This window comes from Nyctereutes procyonoides, unplaced genomic scaffold (assembly GCF_905146905.1).
Source record: "Nyctereutes procyonoides isolate TBG_1078 unplaced genomic scaffold, NYPRO_anot_genome, whole genome shotgun sequence".
Lineage (NCBI taxonomy): Eukaryota > Metazoa > Chordata > Mammalia > Carnivora > Canidae > Nyctereutes > Nyctereutes procyonoides.
Genome location: NW_026575125.1, coordinates 109,704,003 through 109,721,787, shown reverse-complemented (window position 1 = coordinate 109,721,787; position 17,785 = coordinate 109,704,003).

Below are 17,785 nucleotides of genomic sequence, written 5' to 3'. Positions count from 1 at the left end.
TACAAATAAATAAAAGTGTGGGTGTTCGACCACCTGGGCAAAGCACTCATCCGACTAATTTCTGACTTGGATCTTCTGCTTTCTACTTTCTGACTCCGAGGGAAAACATGCTTCATTAATTTCAAGGTAGAGGAAACATATTAGACTACATGGTTGTGGTCATGTGATACCTCTAGTGGCAGCTCTGGCCTATGAAAAGGAGATTGCAGTTATAATGCATGGAAATGGTTTTGCAATACAACAGGCAATAATATCCAATGTACAGGTTCACTGAAACATTTCCAAGAGGAGTTTCTTCACTTCATCACGTTTTGCGTGTCCGAAGTGAAACAATTTTTTCAGCTCCTCTCATGTCACTTCAATTAGTTAAGGCTCCATTACACCTTTTGCAAAAATTAGTTTTGCTGATTATTTTGTGATTACCCTGCTAGACTGTGAGCCACTTGGGACCAAGTACTATGTTTTACCAGTTGTTGTGTCCATAGTATCCAGGACAATTCCTGGCACCCAGTAACTAACTGAATAAAAGACTCAATGCCATTTATTTTGATCACTTTTCAATTTCCCATAATATATTTTTTACTACACAAAAATATACTTTGCATGGAAAAACCCGTTTCCATCAAAGGACAGTGTGCCTTACAGGGACAAGGACCATGTCTTTATTTCCCCGTTATCTGGCACAGAGCATAAACAAGAATTGAATTAAATTTATAAATTAAATGTTATGATGATGTCTTCGGCAACTGAGTTATCAAAAGAGTGACAGTGATTGCACTATTATCATTATTGTAAAATTATTTCACCCAGATTATGGTAAACAAAGGACACATTTAAGTCGAGTGCAGAGGTGACTATGTAAAGCCATGACCCAATTAACTATACTCACTCCTGACAGGTTTTTCTAAGACATGGGATGGAGTTGTTCTGTGTAAGAAGTGAATTATTTCAATTATTGAAATAAACTTAGTGGAACGTATTAGCCACTAAATGGAAAAGTCATCTAACTAGTTTCCATTACAATACTTAGAGTATAGTCTCTTTCTTTCTCTGTCTTTCATTGTCTTTCTCTCTCTCTCTCTCTCTCTCTCTCACACACACACACACACACACACACAGACACACACAGACACACACTTCTCTGTTGTCCTATAATGATCTTCAATTTAACCGAGTTCTTAAGCATGAGTCTAGCCGTTTAGCAGTTAAGTCAAACAAGTCAATTCATTTGAACCTAGACCTTCCAAAATCACATGAACCAATATAGTTATTAAAGAAAACATATGCGAAAAGGTAGGGCATTCAAGTCTTCTACAACAACAGCACGTGGTTATATATCTTTATCTATAATTATAATAAAAATGTGATCATATCCATGCACAATTTGGCATCTGTTCTTTTCACTTCATTCCAAGCCACCACATACTACAATACAGCATAATGTTAAGAGCCTGAACCTTGGTATTTGATAGATCTAGTTTTGAATTTTTGGACTTGACATTTATTCTGATCATCAATTTTTTCATTTGTAGTATGGAGCACTAAGTAGTCCTTAGTGTCATGGTGAGGAGTCGATGAAATAATGCAAATAATATAAGTAGTATATAATAAAAAAATCAATAAATGATGTAGTATTTCTTGGCATATAGCACATCTCCATGTATTTAATTAGCCCAAAGCCAATCAAACCAACATCTAAATCACTTTCTTTTTTCTCAATATTAGAAGCAACTTATATGATAAATATCCTTGCATGTTTATAGGTGCCTACTTGCCCAGTTATTTTATGGAGTATATTCCTAGAAGTAAACTTGCTGAGTCAAAGGGTATAAACATTTTCAAGACATTCTGTTTTGCTAAATGGCTCTGCAGACTGGATGTACAAATTCACACTAGCACCAGCAGGGTGTGAGAGTGTTCATTTCTCACAATTTTGTCAGCTGAATATTTATCATTAAAACTCTACCAGGACAGCCCGGGTGGCTCAGCGGTTTAGCACCGCCTTCAGCCCAGGGCCTGATCCTGGGGACCCGGGATCGAGTCCCACGTCGGGCTCTCTGCATGGAGCCTGCTTCTCCCTCTGCCTGTGTCTCTGCCTCTCTCTTCTCTCTCTCTCTCTCTCTCTCTCTGTCACTCATGAATAAATAAATAAAATCTTAAAAAAAACTCTACCAATTCCAGGGGGTGGGGTGTATATCTTATTTTAATTTGCATTTTTATTACCTGTAAGATTTATTGAGACCATTTGTGTTTCTTATTTTGTATCTGCCTGTTATAGCTTTTGCCCATTTTTCTCTTTATATGTGCTTTCCTTCCCTACACATACCTTTTATGTATTAAGGGTGCATGCTTTTGACTTTAAACACATTGCAAGATTTCTCTAAGCTTATTTTACTTGTACATGTGATGTTTTTCATTGACAGAAATGTTAATACATTTGAGTGAATTTTTAAAATCTCTTCAGATAATCGTATTGATATCAGAAACAGTCTAAAAATATCTATTTACTATAATTTTCGATATCTCCTACAAAATTTTCCTCTATACAATGGGAACATTGTAAGTCAAAACAGAACCTACGTAATGTGCTTGCATTGCCTTTCATCTATTACTTTTCTTCTAATGATAAAATGAATAGTTTAAAGAAAAAAAATGAATAGTTTAATTCTAACATGGCTGCTAGCTCATCATTCTTGATATTATCACATAATCAGATTAAGTTAAATACCAAGGAATAGTCTTACAAAGAACATGGTATTTATCACAAAACTCGTCAGGCTCGAATAGGCCCTGCCAATATTGACACTTTGCTATAGTGAAAATAATTCCACTCCCCATCTACAATGGGACTGCCCTTTAGCACATCTAAAATCCTAATTTTTCAACCTTGATCCATTCAGTCATTCTTTTAGCAAATATACTGTGCTCCTACTGTCCTAAACACCATGCTAGATACTGAATTGAAGTAGCAAATAAGACAAAGTCTAACTTTATAGAGCTTACGGTGCTGTACAAGTATATACATTGTGTAGAGTGGACTTGGTAGATTAAAAACAAAAACAAAAGGAAACGTGAAACAGCTCTTGTTTAATGAAAGGCCGGATTTAAATTGCACTCACTATACGCCAAGTGAGTTTCTACTGGTTTTATATGCATATGTATTAATTCATTTCATCTTCCCAACAACCCGAAGAGGTGGGTAGTGTTTTTGAAAGTTGGTTTTGTTTTTTTTTAATTTGAGCATAGTTGACACACAGTGTTTCATTAGTTTCAGATGTGCAAAATGGTGATTCAACAAATTCAGGAATTATGCTGTGCTCAGCACAAGTAGGCCAACAATGTGCTGCCACCGAACACTATTGCTGTACCAGTGACTGTTCCCTATGTTATGCCTTTCATCCCCATGACTTACTCATCCCACAACTGGAAGCCTGTCTCTTCCACACCCCTTCATCCATTTTGCCCAAACCCTCAACCCTACCCCTCTGGCAACCATCAGTTTGGTCTCTGTATTTACAATCTGATTCTAATTTTGCTTGTTTGTTTTTAGATTCTTCTCAGGAGTGAAATCCTAAGGTATTTATTTGCCTGTCTCAGTCTGGCTTATTTCCCCTAGCACAATACAGAGGCAGGTAGTACTTAATCACCTCCATTTTACAGATGTGGAAATGAAAACATAGAGGTAGAAAAGGGATTCTCCAGTTTCATCCTGCTAGAAAGCAGAGAAACTGAGTTTCAAACCCAGTGAATCTGGCTCCTGAGCTCATACTCCTAAACACTGTGCTAGACAACCTCCGGAATATGGTGAAATGTTTTCCTAGTTTCATACGATATATTTTACATATTTATTTTATGGCTTTTAAACATTTTAAGATTTAAAATTTTAAGACATAACTTTCTCAGACTTCACAGTTGGTTTAATATGGAACACACATAAATAAAATATTAATTCTCTTCATTTCCTGTGCTTTGATTGAAAGGATTCACTGCTAGAGCTCTTCTTAAAAGTACTTTTAAGGATTCTACTTTTGAATACTTATTGCCATCCCTCCTTATCCAGCTCTCATGTCCACAGCTTCCTTAAGTATTCAGAACACATAGGAAAACCAGGATATAAACAAACAAACAAACGTCTTCAGCAGCCAAAATAGATGTCATAAGTTTATTCATGAGGGAACATTCCAGGCTCTCACTCAGAGGTAGTTTAACTTTAGACAGAATTATAATAAGCTTTAATAAGCTGCAGCAGATCGAAAGTAGAAGGGGGTTATAAAGAGAGGATTTTGACAGCCTGACTAGAATGAATAATACAGGAAAACCATAAATATGTCATGCAAAAGAAGTAAAAAATATTTTCTGAGGCTACTTACTACAGGGGTAAACCATCATTGTATGATAACCAAGAAAAGTGATCAAAGTTTATAATGATAACCCACATCATTAAAAAATGTTTGGGTGCAGTCGGTTTTGTTCAAAAAGTCAGTGGACTTCCACCAAGAATGACAGGGGACTAAAACCCAGTGGTAAGGATGATGTGACAAAAGGAGTACTGTCAAATAAAGTCCAACATTTATATAAGGCAATTTGGCAACATTTGTCAGAAGCGTTAGCATTCTCTTAGCCACATTTCTGTATTATGAAAATTATTACGAAGTAAAATTCATTTTTTTTCTAAATAATTTTAGTGCTCTCTAAGTTTCTCTGATTTTACCTGATACTATTTTTTGTTAACTTCAATTCATGGCTCAAAGAGTTATCTTATATGAAAAAGACACAGCCATAAGCCTCATCTACTGTCTTGAAGTTATTTGATGTGACAAGATCTGAAACGGTAGACTCATATATGAGACTGTGGTTGACAAGGGCTAGTTAAATATAGTTTGCCAGTAATCTCAAGCTCATGATTGAAAACACCTTGTTGCTAACTAATTTCCTGGAAGTGTCACCAGATTCATATGATGCATCATAACCTGATGGCGCCTTTTTTCCTGTGGTGCTCTCAATCTGGGTTGCTCTCTCTGAACTTCCATCTCCATACATATCCGTCTATCAAAATCCTACTCATTATTGTTCAAAAATCAGCTCAAATGCCATTTTTCTCGATGCAGCCTTTCCAAGCCCATCCAGTGAGAGAGGCAAAATTGGGTCACGAGTGTGGGCTCTGCACTCACACACACCTGGTTTCAAATTCTGGCTCTGCCACCTGCCAGTTGTGTGACATTGAGCAAATCATTGCTCAGGTCCTCAACTTCTTTCTTGGTAAAATGTGACTAATTGGAAGCCCTGCCAGATAAGATTGTCGTGGGAATTAAAAGGGATTGCTTCAGATCTTTGAGCTAGACATCATGTAGAAAGGCTCACCCTCCCTAGTTAAAAAAATTTATGGACAAGAAATCATCATTGAAATTAAATGGTGGCAGACATGTCCAAGGAATACTGTGGGGGTTTGATCTGTTTATGAATCTTGTGATAGATGAATGTGTGGAGAAGGCAACTGGTGGGCAACAGAACAATATTGGAATGCTGGTAATATGAGGAAATAGTATTATCACATAGAAGCCTTGGAATGCCATTCTGGAAAACAGTGTGGAGGTTCCTCAAAGAGTTAAAAATAAAGCTACCCTATGACACAGCAATTGCACTGCTGAGGATTTACCCCAAAGATACGGATGCAGTGAAAGACCGAGACACTTGCAACCCAATGTTTCTAGCAGCAATGTCCACAATAGCCAAACTGTGGAAGGAGCCTCGGTGTCCATCGAAAGATGAATGGATAAAGAAGACGTGGTCTGTGTATACAATGGAATATTCCTCAGCCATTAGAAACGACAAATACCCACCATTTGCTTCAATGTGGATGGAACTGGAGGGTATTATGCTGAGTGAAATAAGTCAGTTGGAGAAGGACAATCATCATATGGTTTCAGTCATACGGAGAATATAAGAAATAGTGAGGGGAATTATAAGGGAAAGGAGGGGAACTGAGTGGGAAAAATTCCTAACTCTGGGAAACGAACAAAGGGTAGTGGAAGGGGAGGTGGGTGGGGGTATGGGGCAACTGGGTGATGGGCATGGAGGAGGGCACTTGATGGGATAAGCACTTGGTGTTACACTATATGTTGACAAATTGAACTTCAATTAAAAAAAATTAAAAAAAATTAAAAAAGAAGCCTTGGAATGAGTATAAACAATGGGTGTGTTCATCAGAAGAAATTAACTGCTTCCACATGTCCCCTATCCATCGTACCTGTTTTACTACAATATAAAAATCAGGTCATGTGCATTTTCATATTGAACTTTTTTGCTAAATAAACTTTTATAATAGTCAAAAAAAAGAGACTGCTTCATAAATGTATAAATAACTGATAAAAGTACTCTAAATTTACACCACATTCAGTATTCAAATTGACTAAAGGAAACAATTTTGAGATCCAGCTTCTGACACTCATGTCAAAGAAATACAGACAAGAATGTTGGGACCTGGGCGACACCATTACACACTTTTGGTGAATGTCCCTGGATGAGTTTCCATCAGAAAATTCTCTAGTTATACAAGGTAGGAGGCCTTTTCACTGCACTTGGGTCTACATATCTACGAAGGATGATAGAGATTCTGCAAATAATAGAGGAGAAAGAGAACAGAAAAGAGGAAAAATCTTGAAACTGCAGTCCTTTCACACTCAACCGTATTACTGGTCACCATTTGTGTTGACTCTATGAAGTGACATTTGACTCAGCTGACTGAAGAATCCAATCATGTGCAATGTTTATAACCAAAGTTAGCTCGCTTATTTTTTGGGGGGTGGAAAAAGTTGTTCTTGTAAAAGATGCCTGGAGAATGCTGAAAACTGTCTTTGGCCAAATATCCTGCCGGCCTTTTTACTACTACTCCTTCTCCTCCTCCTCCTCCTCCTCCTCCTCCTCTTCCTTCTTCTTCTTCTTCTTCTTCTTCTTCTTCTTCTTCTTCTTCTTCTTCTTCTTTTTAAGATTTATTTATTTTAGACAGGGAGAGCACACTTGGGGAGGGGCAGAGGGAGAGAGAGTACCTCAAGCAGATTCCCTGCTGAGCACAGAGCCCTATGTGGGGCTCAGTCCTATGACCCTAAGGTCATGACCTGAGCTGAAACCAAGAGTTGGACACTTAACCAACTGGGCCATCCAGGTGCCCTGGCCTTTTTACTTCTATTGTCACTTTATTCTCTTCCCTCCACCCCCGCCTCACACACCCTTCCCCAGGCTTGCCTACAGCAGGTCGAGGATGAGTCAAAAGTAGAAGTAAATTGCTCTGCCTAAGATAGGAACAGAGGAGACTGGGAGTGAGAAACTGTGTAGGTGAGGGAAGGGAGACACCGAGGACAAGACAGAGGGGAGGCTGGTAATATGATCAGAACCTGTATTCTAAAAATAAACAAATAAGCAGAGTCTTTGGAAACTCACAATTGGAGAAAATAATCAGAGGACTTTAATGAGAAGAGGGCATTCAATTTATTTTATTGTATTTTTATAAATTTATTTTTTATTGGTGTTCAATTTGCCAACATACAGAATAACACCCAGTGCTCATCCTGTCAAGTGCCCACCTCAGTGCCCGTTACCCAGTCACCCCCACCGCCTCCCCCCCTCCCCTTCCACCACCCCTAGTTCATTTCCCAGAGTTAGAAGTCTTTCATGTTCTGTCTCCCTTTCTCATATTTCCCCCTTATTTTTTTTTTCTCCTTTCGAGGGCATTCAATTTAAATAGCACGTATTTTATTGTTTTCCTCTGGCACATAACTTCTTTCTATAGTCCCAGATTTTGACAAAATTGGCCATGCAGGTTACATTTGTTTAGTGATACTTAAGGAAGCAAAAGGACCTGAATAGTGTCCATCAGAATATTATGATTGGAGGATGAACCTGAAAGACCAACCACCCCGGGCACCTGGGTGCAGGGAAAAGGGGTTGTGCCCTCAGATTTATGAAGCAGGAGAGCCCTAACTTAATCCCAGATATCTAGGACCCAAGATTCCGGTCTCTTTACTGCTAACACCTTAGCTAATTAGGGAAGTGTCCTTACTGTGACCTTTAGCAGTGCCTGTCACCTGACCTGCCCATTGTTCCCTTGGCATCTAGAGCCATACTGATAGTTACCTTTGCATAGATAGGAAGATTGTTCCAGTTAGATTATAATCCTCATGAAGCTGTCCTTTATCTCACAATGCACCCTCCTGTAGTAAAGTCAAATTAAATATTAGTTGAATGAAAACAACTTTTTTATGCATCTATCTACTTTTGTGCCTGACGGTCACCATTATATTGAAAACGTGTATATAGTTAGAAGATGCATTTGGTGTTAGAAAATCCCACTTTGAATTCAAAGGCATTTTAACGAGTATTGTCAGCTTTACAAGGAAACAATTTTCTTGTGTGTGCAAACTAGAAAAGCTCTGGGTTTTCCATATCATTGACAGCATGGTTCTTGGTTCATCACAACATAAAAAGTACATGATACACTGGGGTGTCACTATAAAAATAATGTTATTCTTCCAGTTTTATCCTGGCAACACTCGGGAATCCTATCAATGAATACAGATGCACACAGCTAAAGTAAGATACTGCCCATAAACCAATTTCTGAACAGATTTTTCAACAAAACCTTCAGATCTGTTTGGTTACATTATTTAGGGCAAAACGGGATGGCTTTGAAATGTAAAGTTTCTTATGAGCTCAGTCCTACATTTTAATCCAAGCTTAGTAATTATTGCCATGCCCCATTCAGCAGGTATTGCCGGCTAGAAAGAAAAAAAATAGATAAAATTGAAAGGCCAAATTCACAATGAAGATGTCAAAATAAACCAGCTACTAAAGAATCAAATGGTTTATTTTCAGCTCCTGCCTCTTTGCTTTGCTTACAACATACTCTCGAATCATGAAGCTCCCATAAACACGAGGTCTTCTCTCTACCAAAATAATTGCTCTTGACTTCACAAAAAAGACCATTCCCCCGGTTAAACCCATGTCACTATAGAACATGCTATATTTTACACTGAGGGCGTCACACCTGAACTGACATAGGACTCATGATGTGCAGAAGGGTCAAAGTCCTGTCCTTATCTTACCTTCTACAGCAGTGCTGTCATATAGAATTATCACACAAGGGGCAAATGTGAGCCACGTATGCAATTTTGAATTTGCTAGTAGCCACATTAAAAAAGGAAAATGCAACAAGTGGAATTTCATAAGATGTATTTCTTATATCAAAAATGTGATCATTTCAGCATATCACCAACAGAAAAACATAAATGAGCGATTTAAAATGTTCATTCCTGGGATCCCTGGGTGGCTCAGCGGTTTGGCGCCTGCCTTTGGCCCAGGGCCTGATCCTGGAGTCCCGGGATCAAGTCCCACATCGGGCTCCCTGCATGGAGCCTGCTTCTCCCTCTGCCTGTGTCTCTGCCTCTCTCTCCGTGTCTTTCATGAATAAATAAATAAAATAAAAAATAAAATAAAATGCTCATTCCTATACTAATCCGTCAACATCTGATGAACTTACAGCTCATCTTTATTTTGACCAGACCACGTTTCAAGTGCTCGATAGCCGCACGCTCTAGTGGCCACCATACCTGACAGCACAGTTCTACGCAGGAGCATTTAGGAACTGTGATCAGAAGGGAGAGAATCCTAAGCATCACCTCCCAATGGAAAGAAATCCCTACCAGACATGAGAGCCTGCAGACCCCTGACCAAGATGCGGGAAACGTAGTTGAGAATCAACTAAGAGGGACTATCCAACAAGGAAAAAAACTTAACCGAGGACGCTGCCTCCATATAACCACCAATTCCTCATTCTGTACAATGCACCAATTTAAAAAAGAATATTTCTACAAATATAAATGGAGGGATCCCTGGGTGGCGCAGCGGTTTGGCGCCTGCCTTTGGCCCAGGGCGCTATCCTGGAGACCCGGGATCGAATCCCACGTCAGGCTCCCGGTGTATGGAGCCTGCTTCTCCCTCTGCCTGTGTCTCTGCCTCTCTCTCTCTCACTGTGTGCCTATCATAAATAAGTAAAAAAAAAAAAAAAAAAAATATATATATATATATATATATATATATATAAATGGAAACGCGTTTTTGTTTTGTTTTTGTTTTTGTTTTTTGTCTCTCTCTTCCCTCAGTCTCTGGATCATTTTCACTTTGTCCAATGCTTTATTTCAGTTTTCCTCTTCACAATGTATAAATTTGTTCATTTGTTCTTTTTTTTTTTCTTAGTTGAGTTTCTCCGTCAGCTCTGACTGTATGTTATAAAATATTTACATAGTTCCAAAAGCCTTTTGCCTCTCCTGCCAAATCTGACATTCTTCTCCTCCCTCAATTCTTTCTTTAGGCTTATCTTTTTGTATCCTACCCCTGGCAAACTTCATCTAGCACAGGATTGTTGCTTTGCCACCTTCTCAGGCTCTTCCCTGCTTCTGGTCTTCCTTTCTGCCCTCACCAGGCCAATGAAAGAGCAGTACCTTTCGAATTTTCCACGAATGTTCCAAATTCCACAAAAGGATGTGATGAGCTTGGCCTTACTGGCAGTTTGTGTTCCTGCTCAGTGACTGAATTTTGGGTGCAACAAGGATAATTTAAAAACAATAACATTTTCCCCAAAGCAGTCACAATCCAACTTCCTGGGGATCTAGATGCTTCTTCCGTCACACATTTGGTCTTGTGATTCTGTGTGGCTTCTCACAGATGGGAAGAACCGCCCTTACAGCCTACCTCCCAAGCTGTGGCTGGCAAGAGCCATCCTGAGTCTATGCTTTCTGTTTAAAGACAGAAAATAAAGATGGAGTTGGCTGGTGACATTACAGCTGGTGTTCATGAAGATTTTTGTGAAAGTCTATTTAAATTCTAAACTTGACAGCACAGTTGTTGGTTTGTCAAAGCATTGCAAAATGAAAAGAGTGAAGAGAATCTAAAGACCAGAATCATAGCAGTTTTTTGTTTTGTTTTGTTTTAATGTAGCTATGGATCTAAAAGTCTATATTTGATTTAGTCACTTTGCCCAGGGGAAGAAACACATTAACGAAAGGATAATACCAAAATGACCTTGGGATAAATATATTTTTGAGCCTTCTAAGCAACAGGAAATTACAGCTTGCCTTTGCCCAAAAAGTGGTATTATAATTTCAGCAATCTCCATTTGTGAAAAGTCATTTCTCCCATTACTAATTCAATAGCTGAATTAGGTAGGATGATATTTTCATATTTGCTATATACATGCTGTTGCTTTTGTGTGACTTCCAGTTGCTAGGAAGCCTGATCAGAGTCTCCTGGCTGGTCTAGGTTTGCAGTTTTCTCTGGAGTGGACATCTATATACACATAACCTTCTTAATCCTATTAATCAAGAAAAGCATCATGTCTTCTTGACAAGATGCTAGATGCATTTCATAGTGGCTGAATTCTCTTAGGGTTTGTCAGAGAAGAGGAACAATTTGTTTCCAAGGTAGTGAAGCTCTGCCACAGTTGGAGGAGGTCACCCAAAAGAAATGGACAAGGTGTTTTGCTGCCATGTTGACTTTGGGTCCATGAATATTTCATGAGTAGAATAAAAATTCATAAAACATTACATCTGCTTCATTTAGTCATTCTTCGTTTTTTCGGAGCACAACTCTTCAGGAAAATACTCCAGCTGACCAGCTGTTCTATTGTAGCTGCTAAATCAAAAGGCCACTCAACTTGCATGTAGTTTTAGAATAAAGATGCATTTAAGTATAAATGCATTTTTAAAAAGATTTTATTTATTTATTCATGAGAGACACACAGAGAGAGGCAGACACATAGGCAGAGGGAGAAGCAGGCTCCCTCTGGGGAGCCCGATGTGGGACTCAATGCCGGAACTCTGGGATCACGCCCTGAACCAAAGGCAGATGCTCAACCACTGAGCCACCCAGGTACCCCTATAAATGCATTTTTTAAAAGATTTTATTTATTTATTCATGAGAGATGCAGAGAGAGGCAGAGACACAGGCAGAAGGAGAAGCAGGCTCCATGCAGGGAGCCCGATGTGGGACTTGATCCCTGGACCCAGGATCACACCCTGAGCTGAAGGCAGATGCTCAACTTCTGAGCCACTCAGGTGTTCCCCCTATAAATGCATTTAAACATAAATATAAAATGTATTTGAATATAGATCTTTTTGTTTAGTTTTTAATAACAGTCCAACTTTGATTGGATTATAGACATTCATTTGATATACTTTATAACATATTAATTTACTCTTATTTTCATTTGTGGCATTTCTGAAAGTCAAAGATTTTGAGAAAAAAAATTGACAACTGGAATCGAACTTATTTTCCACTCTCAGTGAATTTGTATTGAGGGTTGCTGTATGCCATATCTAATCTCTCTTTCTTGTTCATGGAATGGCGCCTGGGACTTAGCTCACAGGATCTGAGAGAAGTCTAAGCTAGAGAAAAGGCATCACAGTTTCTTCCGATTGTTGTGGAGCATGGAGCTCAGGAAGAGTTTCATCCTGGCTTCCAGGTCAACCCAAAGTAAAGGGTACGGCACAGGACAACCGAATCTCTATATGGCAAAATAAATGAGGCTCAAAATGAAAAACCAAGCTGGTCAAGAGACTAAGGGTGGAAAGAGAGGAATAAAAGAGGCTAAATCTAGGGTGTGTAGGAAAGGGGTAGGAAAGCGAAACTTGAAGGATGGAGGAGGTACCTACCCCTGGTCATAGGCATATGTGGAGATATTTATGATGGCTAACCTGCTGATACCTTAGTTAAAATAGCTTTAGAAATGAAATGCTCAGAGATCACAGAGAAAACAAGGAATACCTGCACGGTAAGATGTGGAAATCTTTGGAGAACAGGCAAGCATTTGAGTTGGGCTCTGAAGGATGAAAGTATTCTCCAACTGCAAAGAAACTGAGAGAGGGGACTTCATATAGACTGAGCTATATGATAATAGAAATCTGTAGGGGAACAAAAATGTGCCACGCCAAAATGTGTCTCTTTGGTATGTGGGTTATTTCAGGCTGATCCTTTTTATGAACAGTAGACCCAAGAGGTTTTCCTTTTTTGCCTCTGTACTAACAGCCTAAAGCTATTTAGATGGAGAACCTGCTCCAGGAAGGGAGCTATCACCATAGATAACCAGAGTATAACATGAACTAGGTGGGATAGACAGGGAGAAACCTAGCAAAATCTGTTTGTTAAAATTCCTTTCGATGTCCCACTGTTTCTAAAGTCTATTATTTTTATTTTTATTAATTTTTGAAAGGGGAGAAGGGGGAGAGAGAGAATATCAAGCAGACTCCATGCCCAGCACAGAGTCCTACATGGGGCTTGATCTCACAACCCTGAGATCATGACTTGAACTGAAATCAAGAGATGGACACCTAGTCAACTGAGCCACCCAGGTGCCCTATCCCATTGTTTCTATATGGCCCAGCAGGTATTTGTTTACCAAACGTTTTCTCTTTTTCATCTTCCTATGAATTGTCACCTTCCCTTTGAAGTCCCAGACCCTCACCCCCCTTCTCCTTAGCTCTGGATGGCATATAAACCTCAATTGCCTGACTGCCTATGGGCCTCATATTCTTATGGACTCGCTTACGTATATAAGTAAATTTGATTTTCTCCTGTTAATCTAATTTCATGTCAATTTAATTCTTAGATCAGCCAAAAGAATCTTGAGGGGTAGAGGTAAGCTTTTTCTCCCCCACAGATCAAAATGTACAATATTCTAGAGAAATTTAGCATAATCTGGTGAGGTCGGAGTTGCAGGGAGTGAGGTTTCATCTCTGGTTCTCAGCATGTGTTCAAGATCTAGTTGATCTACCTTATACCTCACATCTTACCACTTCTTGTCTCAAGTCCTTAAATCCCAACTGCATTAGTCTTCTCCTTTTCAGCATTCACCACCTACTTTGATGAGTATTCTGTTTGCCTTCTCTTACCTCAGGAAAAGCCCTTGCTCTGAAAGCCTTCCTTTTAGGGATCCAAAGTCGTGAGCAGTGTTCTCATTCAGCCTAACTCCAACCGGGTTGATTATTACCCACTCAGCTGAGAGCAGAAGAGATGATTTTGAAAAGATAATTTAAGGAAAGGCCATGAATTCTCTAGAATATCATGTCCTGGACACTAAACTGACACCAAGTCTCTTTTAGCTTAAATTGCTTTTATCTGAAGTCAATGTAAGTGGAGGAAGTAGGTCTGAGTGGTGGTCTTCAAGGTTTCAATTGACATCCACCAACTGTTCTAGAAAATCCAGAGTCATAGATAAATCCTAAAGTGAAACTTTCAAGATGGAGTATGTAACATTGTTGAGGGTTGGGGACACCTATCCAAAGTGATCTGTTTGCCCTGGGGAAATCTAAGAAACACGTACTGGTTGTTTTATGAGTTGAAAAATAGCTCACCGGATCACTGATGTAATACAGATACCTGTGGCCATAGGTGTGGCTGGGTGGGAATAAAAATACAACAAAGTAGGGGCGCCTGGGTGGCTCAGTTGGTTAAGCATCTGCCTTTGGCTCAGGTCATGATCTCAGGTCCTGGGATAGAGTCCTACATCAGGCTCCCTGCTTGATGGGGGGTCTGCTTTTCCCTCTCCCTCTGCCCCTACCCCTTCACTCATGCTCTCTCTCTCTCTCAAATGAATAAAATCCTTAAATAAAGTAAAATAAGCAAGACGACAGTGTTTGAGTGATGCCAATTTCAAAGTAATAAGTTCATGGTGTCCTCATGCTTTCCACACATTTTACTTTAGGATTCTAATAAGGCAAATGCCATTTTTGGACAATTAACAATAGACATAATCAATCATGACAACAGTGGTTGCAGTGTAAGCCTTGACAGTGGTTATGGGGTTATTTCTTTTTTTTTGGAATGCAAATGCCTGACTTGCGCTTGGATTGCAGAGGCATCCATGTCAAAGAGGCACCATTGCATGAAGACCCAGGCAGCTTCCCCTTGCCCAGGTTCTTTTGTTTCAGAGATCTTGGCTGATTTTGATAACTGACCATTTGGGCCACTTGTTTTTTCTTCTTCCGTGCTTTAAATCCCCACTACGTTTTAAATTCATCAATAAAGGGTGGGCCCATGCAGGAAACCCAAGGGCCCACCCTCAACCCCAATAAAAGCAGAACTGCTGGCCTGTGTACCCACACTCTCTCTCTACTTTCAATCTTACTATGTGGCCCCAGCTGTGCCGTGTAATTTCTAGATTCTGTAATAAACCTTTATTTTTCCAAAGTTTCCTGATGGTTATTGCTGAAGGGTGTCTTGCCATCATAATAAGAACCACAAGGCCTGGCCCAACCACAATATTGCTTGATAAGACTGACATTGGCACAGAGCAGCAGTAAATCTGGTTGTTGCCTCTGAGGGTTTTCTATCTATCTATCTATCTATCTATCTATCTATCTATCTATCTAGGAGAGAGAGCATATGAACGAGGAAGATCCACAGGAAGAGAGTGGGGGAGAGTCCTCCAGCAGACTCCCCACTGAGCACGGAGTCCAGCAAGGGCCTCAATCCCATGATCCATGAGATCATGACCTGAGCCAAAACCAAGAGCTGGATACTTAATGACTCAGCTACCCAAGCACCCCTCTGTAGGTTTTCTACTTACCTTGGAATATCCCATTCTTTGTGTATTCTTTGTGCATCATACAATCTGCAACATTTGAGATCTATTAGATTGAGGCCCCTGATCAAAAGCCCATTTGAGTGCAGCACACATATACATATAAACATAGGTGTGCACAGATATACACACACACTGATGCACACACACACACACACACACACACACATACTCTGTCCCCATTCAATCCCAAGTGACTATATATATATATATATATATATATATATATATATATTTAATTTTTGCTCCAATCCTCCTGCAATCAGAAAATGCCTAGCCTCTTATGAAAACTGCCTTACAGGACTGCCAAGAAGGTTAACTGTATCCGTAAAGTGCCTGTAGCAGAGTATTTTATTTCACATTTTTTAAGTTTTCTTTTTTTAAAGACTTTATTTATTTATTCATGAGAGACACACAGAGAGAGGCAGAGACATAGGCAGAGGGAGAAGCAGGCTCCCTGTGGGGAGCCTGATCTGGGACTTGATCCCTGACCCTGGGATCACGACCTGAGCCAAAGGCAGACGCTCAACCACTGAGCCACCCAGGCGTCCTGCAGAGTAGATATTTTAGTAGTGCTGGTTCTTTTTTTTAAATTTTATTTATTTTTTTAAATTTATTTTTTATTGGTGTTCTATTTGCCAACATATAAAATAACACCCGGTAGTGTTGGTTCTTTCCTTGCTCTTAGTCCTCACATACTGAAAGTAAATTGCCAGTAACAAACTAAGGGTTTACAAAACTAGTCATTCATTAAGCACATGTTATAGTGAGGGGAAAAAAGGATGGCAAGACAGATGAACATAAGTAAAAGACAAAACTTAATAAGATCTGCTTTCCCAAAGATTACAGTCTCATGGAAGACATGTGATAGAGGGTGTACTGACAATTGCCAAGCATCTGAATTTGATCTGGTATATATCTGTGGGTTTAGGCATTTGATATTCAGAATAAACTCTCTGACTTTTTCAAAAATTATTCAGATCTTTACCTTGTTTCAATTGAAATGTAGATATACATATTTTAAGGAAACCTATACTATTTATAAATAATTGCTAACCAATTGAGGTGATCCTAATCAGTCTTGGTGTTTCTCTGATAGCTTTTCCCTGTATGTCAGTATCCTTGTGTATCAGAAAATGTGCAAGCTTCCCTTCACAAGCATTTGGCACTATTTGTTAAACACTTACTGCATGTGCTACCCGTATGCTAGGGGCTGGGGATCTAGTGTTGAACAAAATGCCCTGCTGTCTAGTATCCCATCCATTTGTGACATGTATTTGTCATGGACGTATTTGACAAGTACTCAACTGTCTTGGAGAAGTCATGGATGGTTCTCTTGTGCCAGTCATGCTCTTCCCCTTAAACTGCTGTAGTGTGACCAGAATCTTCCTTTGTGGGAATTCTGTGATCATCACAGCTACTCGTTGGCCTCCCTAATGTGCGCTATTCACACATTGCACTATTCACACATACTTCATCTTCCAAACAGTCTTTTGAATTGAGTGTAGCATTATAATCCCCATTTTAAAGGTAAGAAAGTGAGGTTTCAAGACACATTATATATCAGGTACTCAAATAAAATAAAAAAAAAAAAGATATAGGCACAAGGCCACAAGGGCTTGTAACTGATACCTTTTGTATCTAAACTCTAGTTTTTTAAATTAACTCTTTAAACTATGGCTTGTTTTCTAAGGGGAAACCCAGGTTTTGTGGGGCCCGAATCTTACAAATTGGTGGCTCTCTTTAGATAACAAACATGAATTCAAATAGAAAATTAGGTATGAACACGGTTACTTATTTCATTTCTTTAACATATAGTGTATTATTATTAGTTTCAGGGGTAGAATTTAGTGATTCAGCAGTTGCATATAATACCCGGTGCTCATCACATCATGTGCCCTCCTTCATGCCCATCACCCTGTTACCTTATCCCTGTACCCATCTCCCCTCCAACGACCCTGTTTGTTTCCTAGAGTTAAGAGTCTCTTATGGTTTGCCTCCCTCTGTTTCTATCTTATTTTACTTTTCCTTCCCTTCTCCTAAGTTCATCAGTTTTATTTTTAAATTCCACATATGAGTGAAATCATATGGTGTTTATCTTTCTTTGACTTATTTCACTTAGCATAATACCCTCTAGTCCATCCACATCATTGCAAA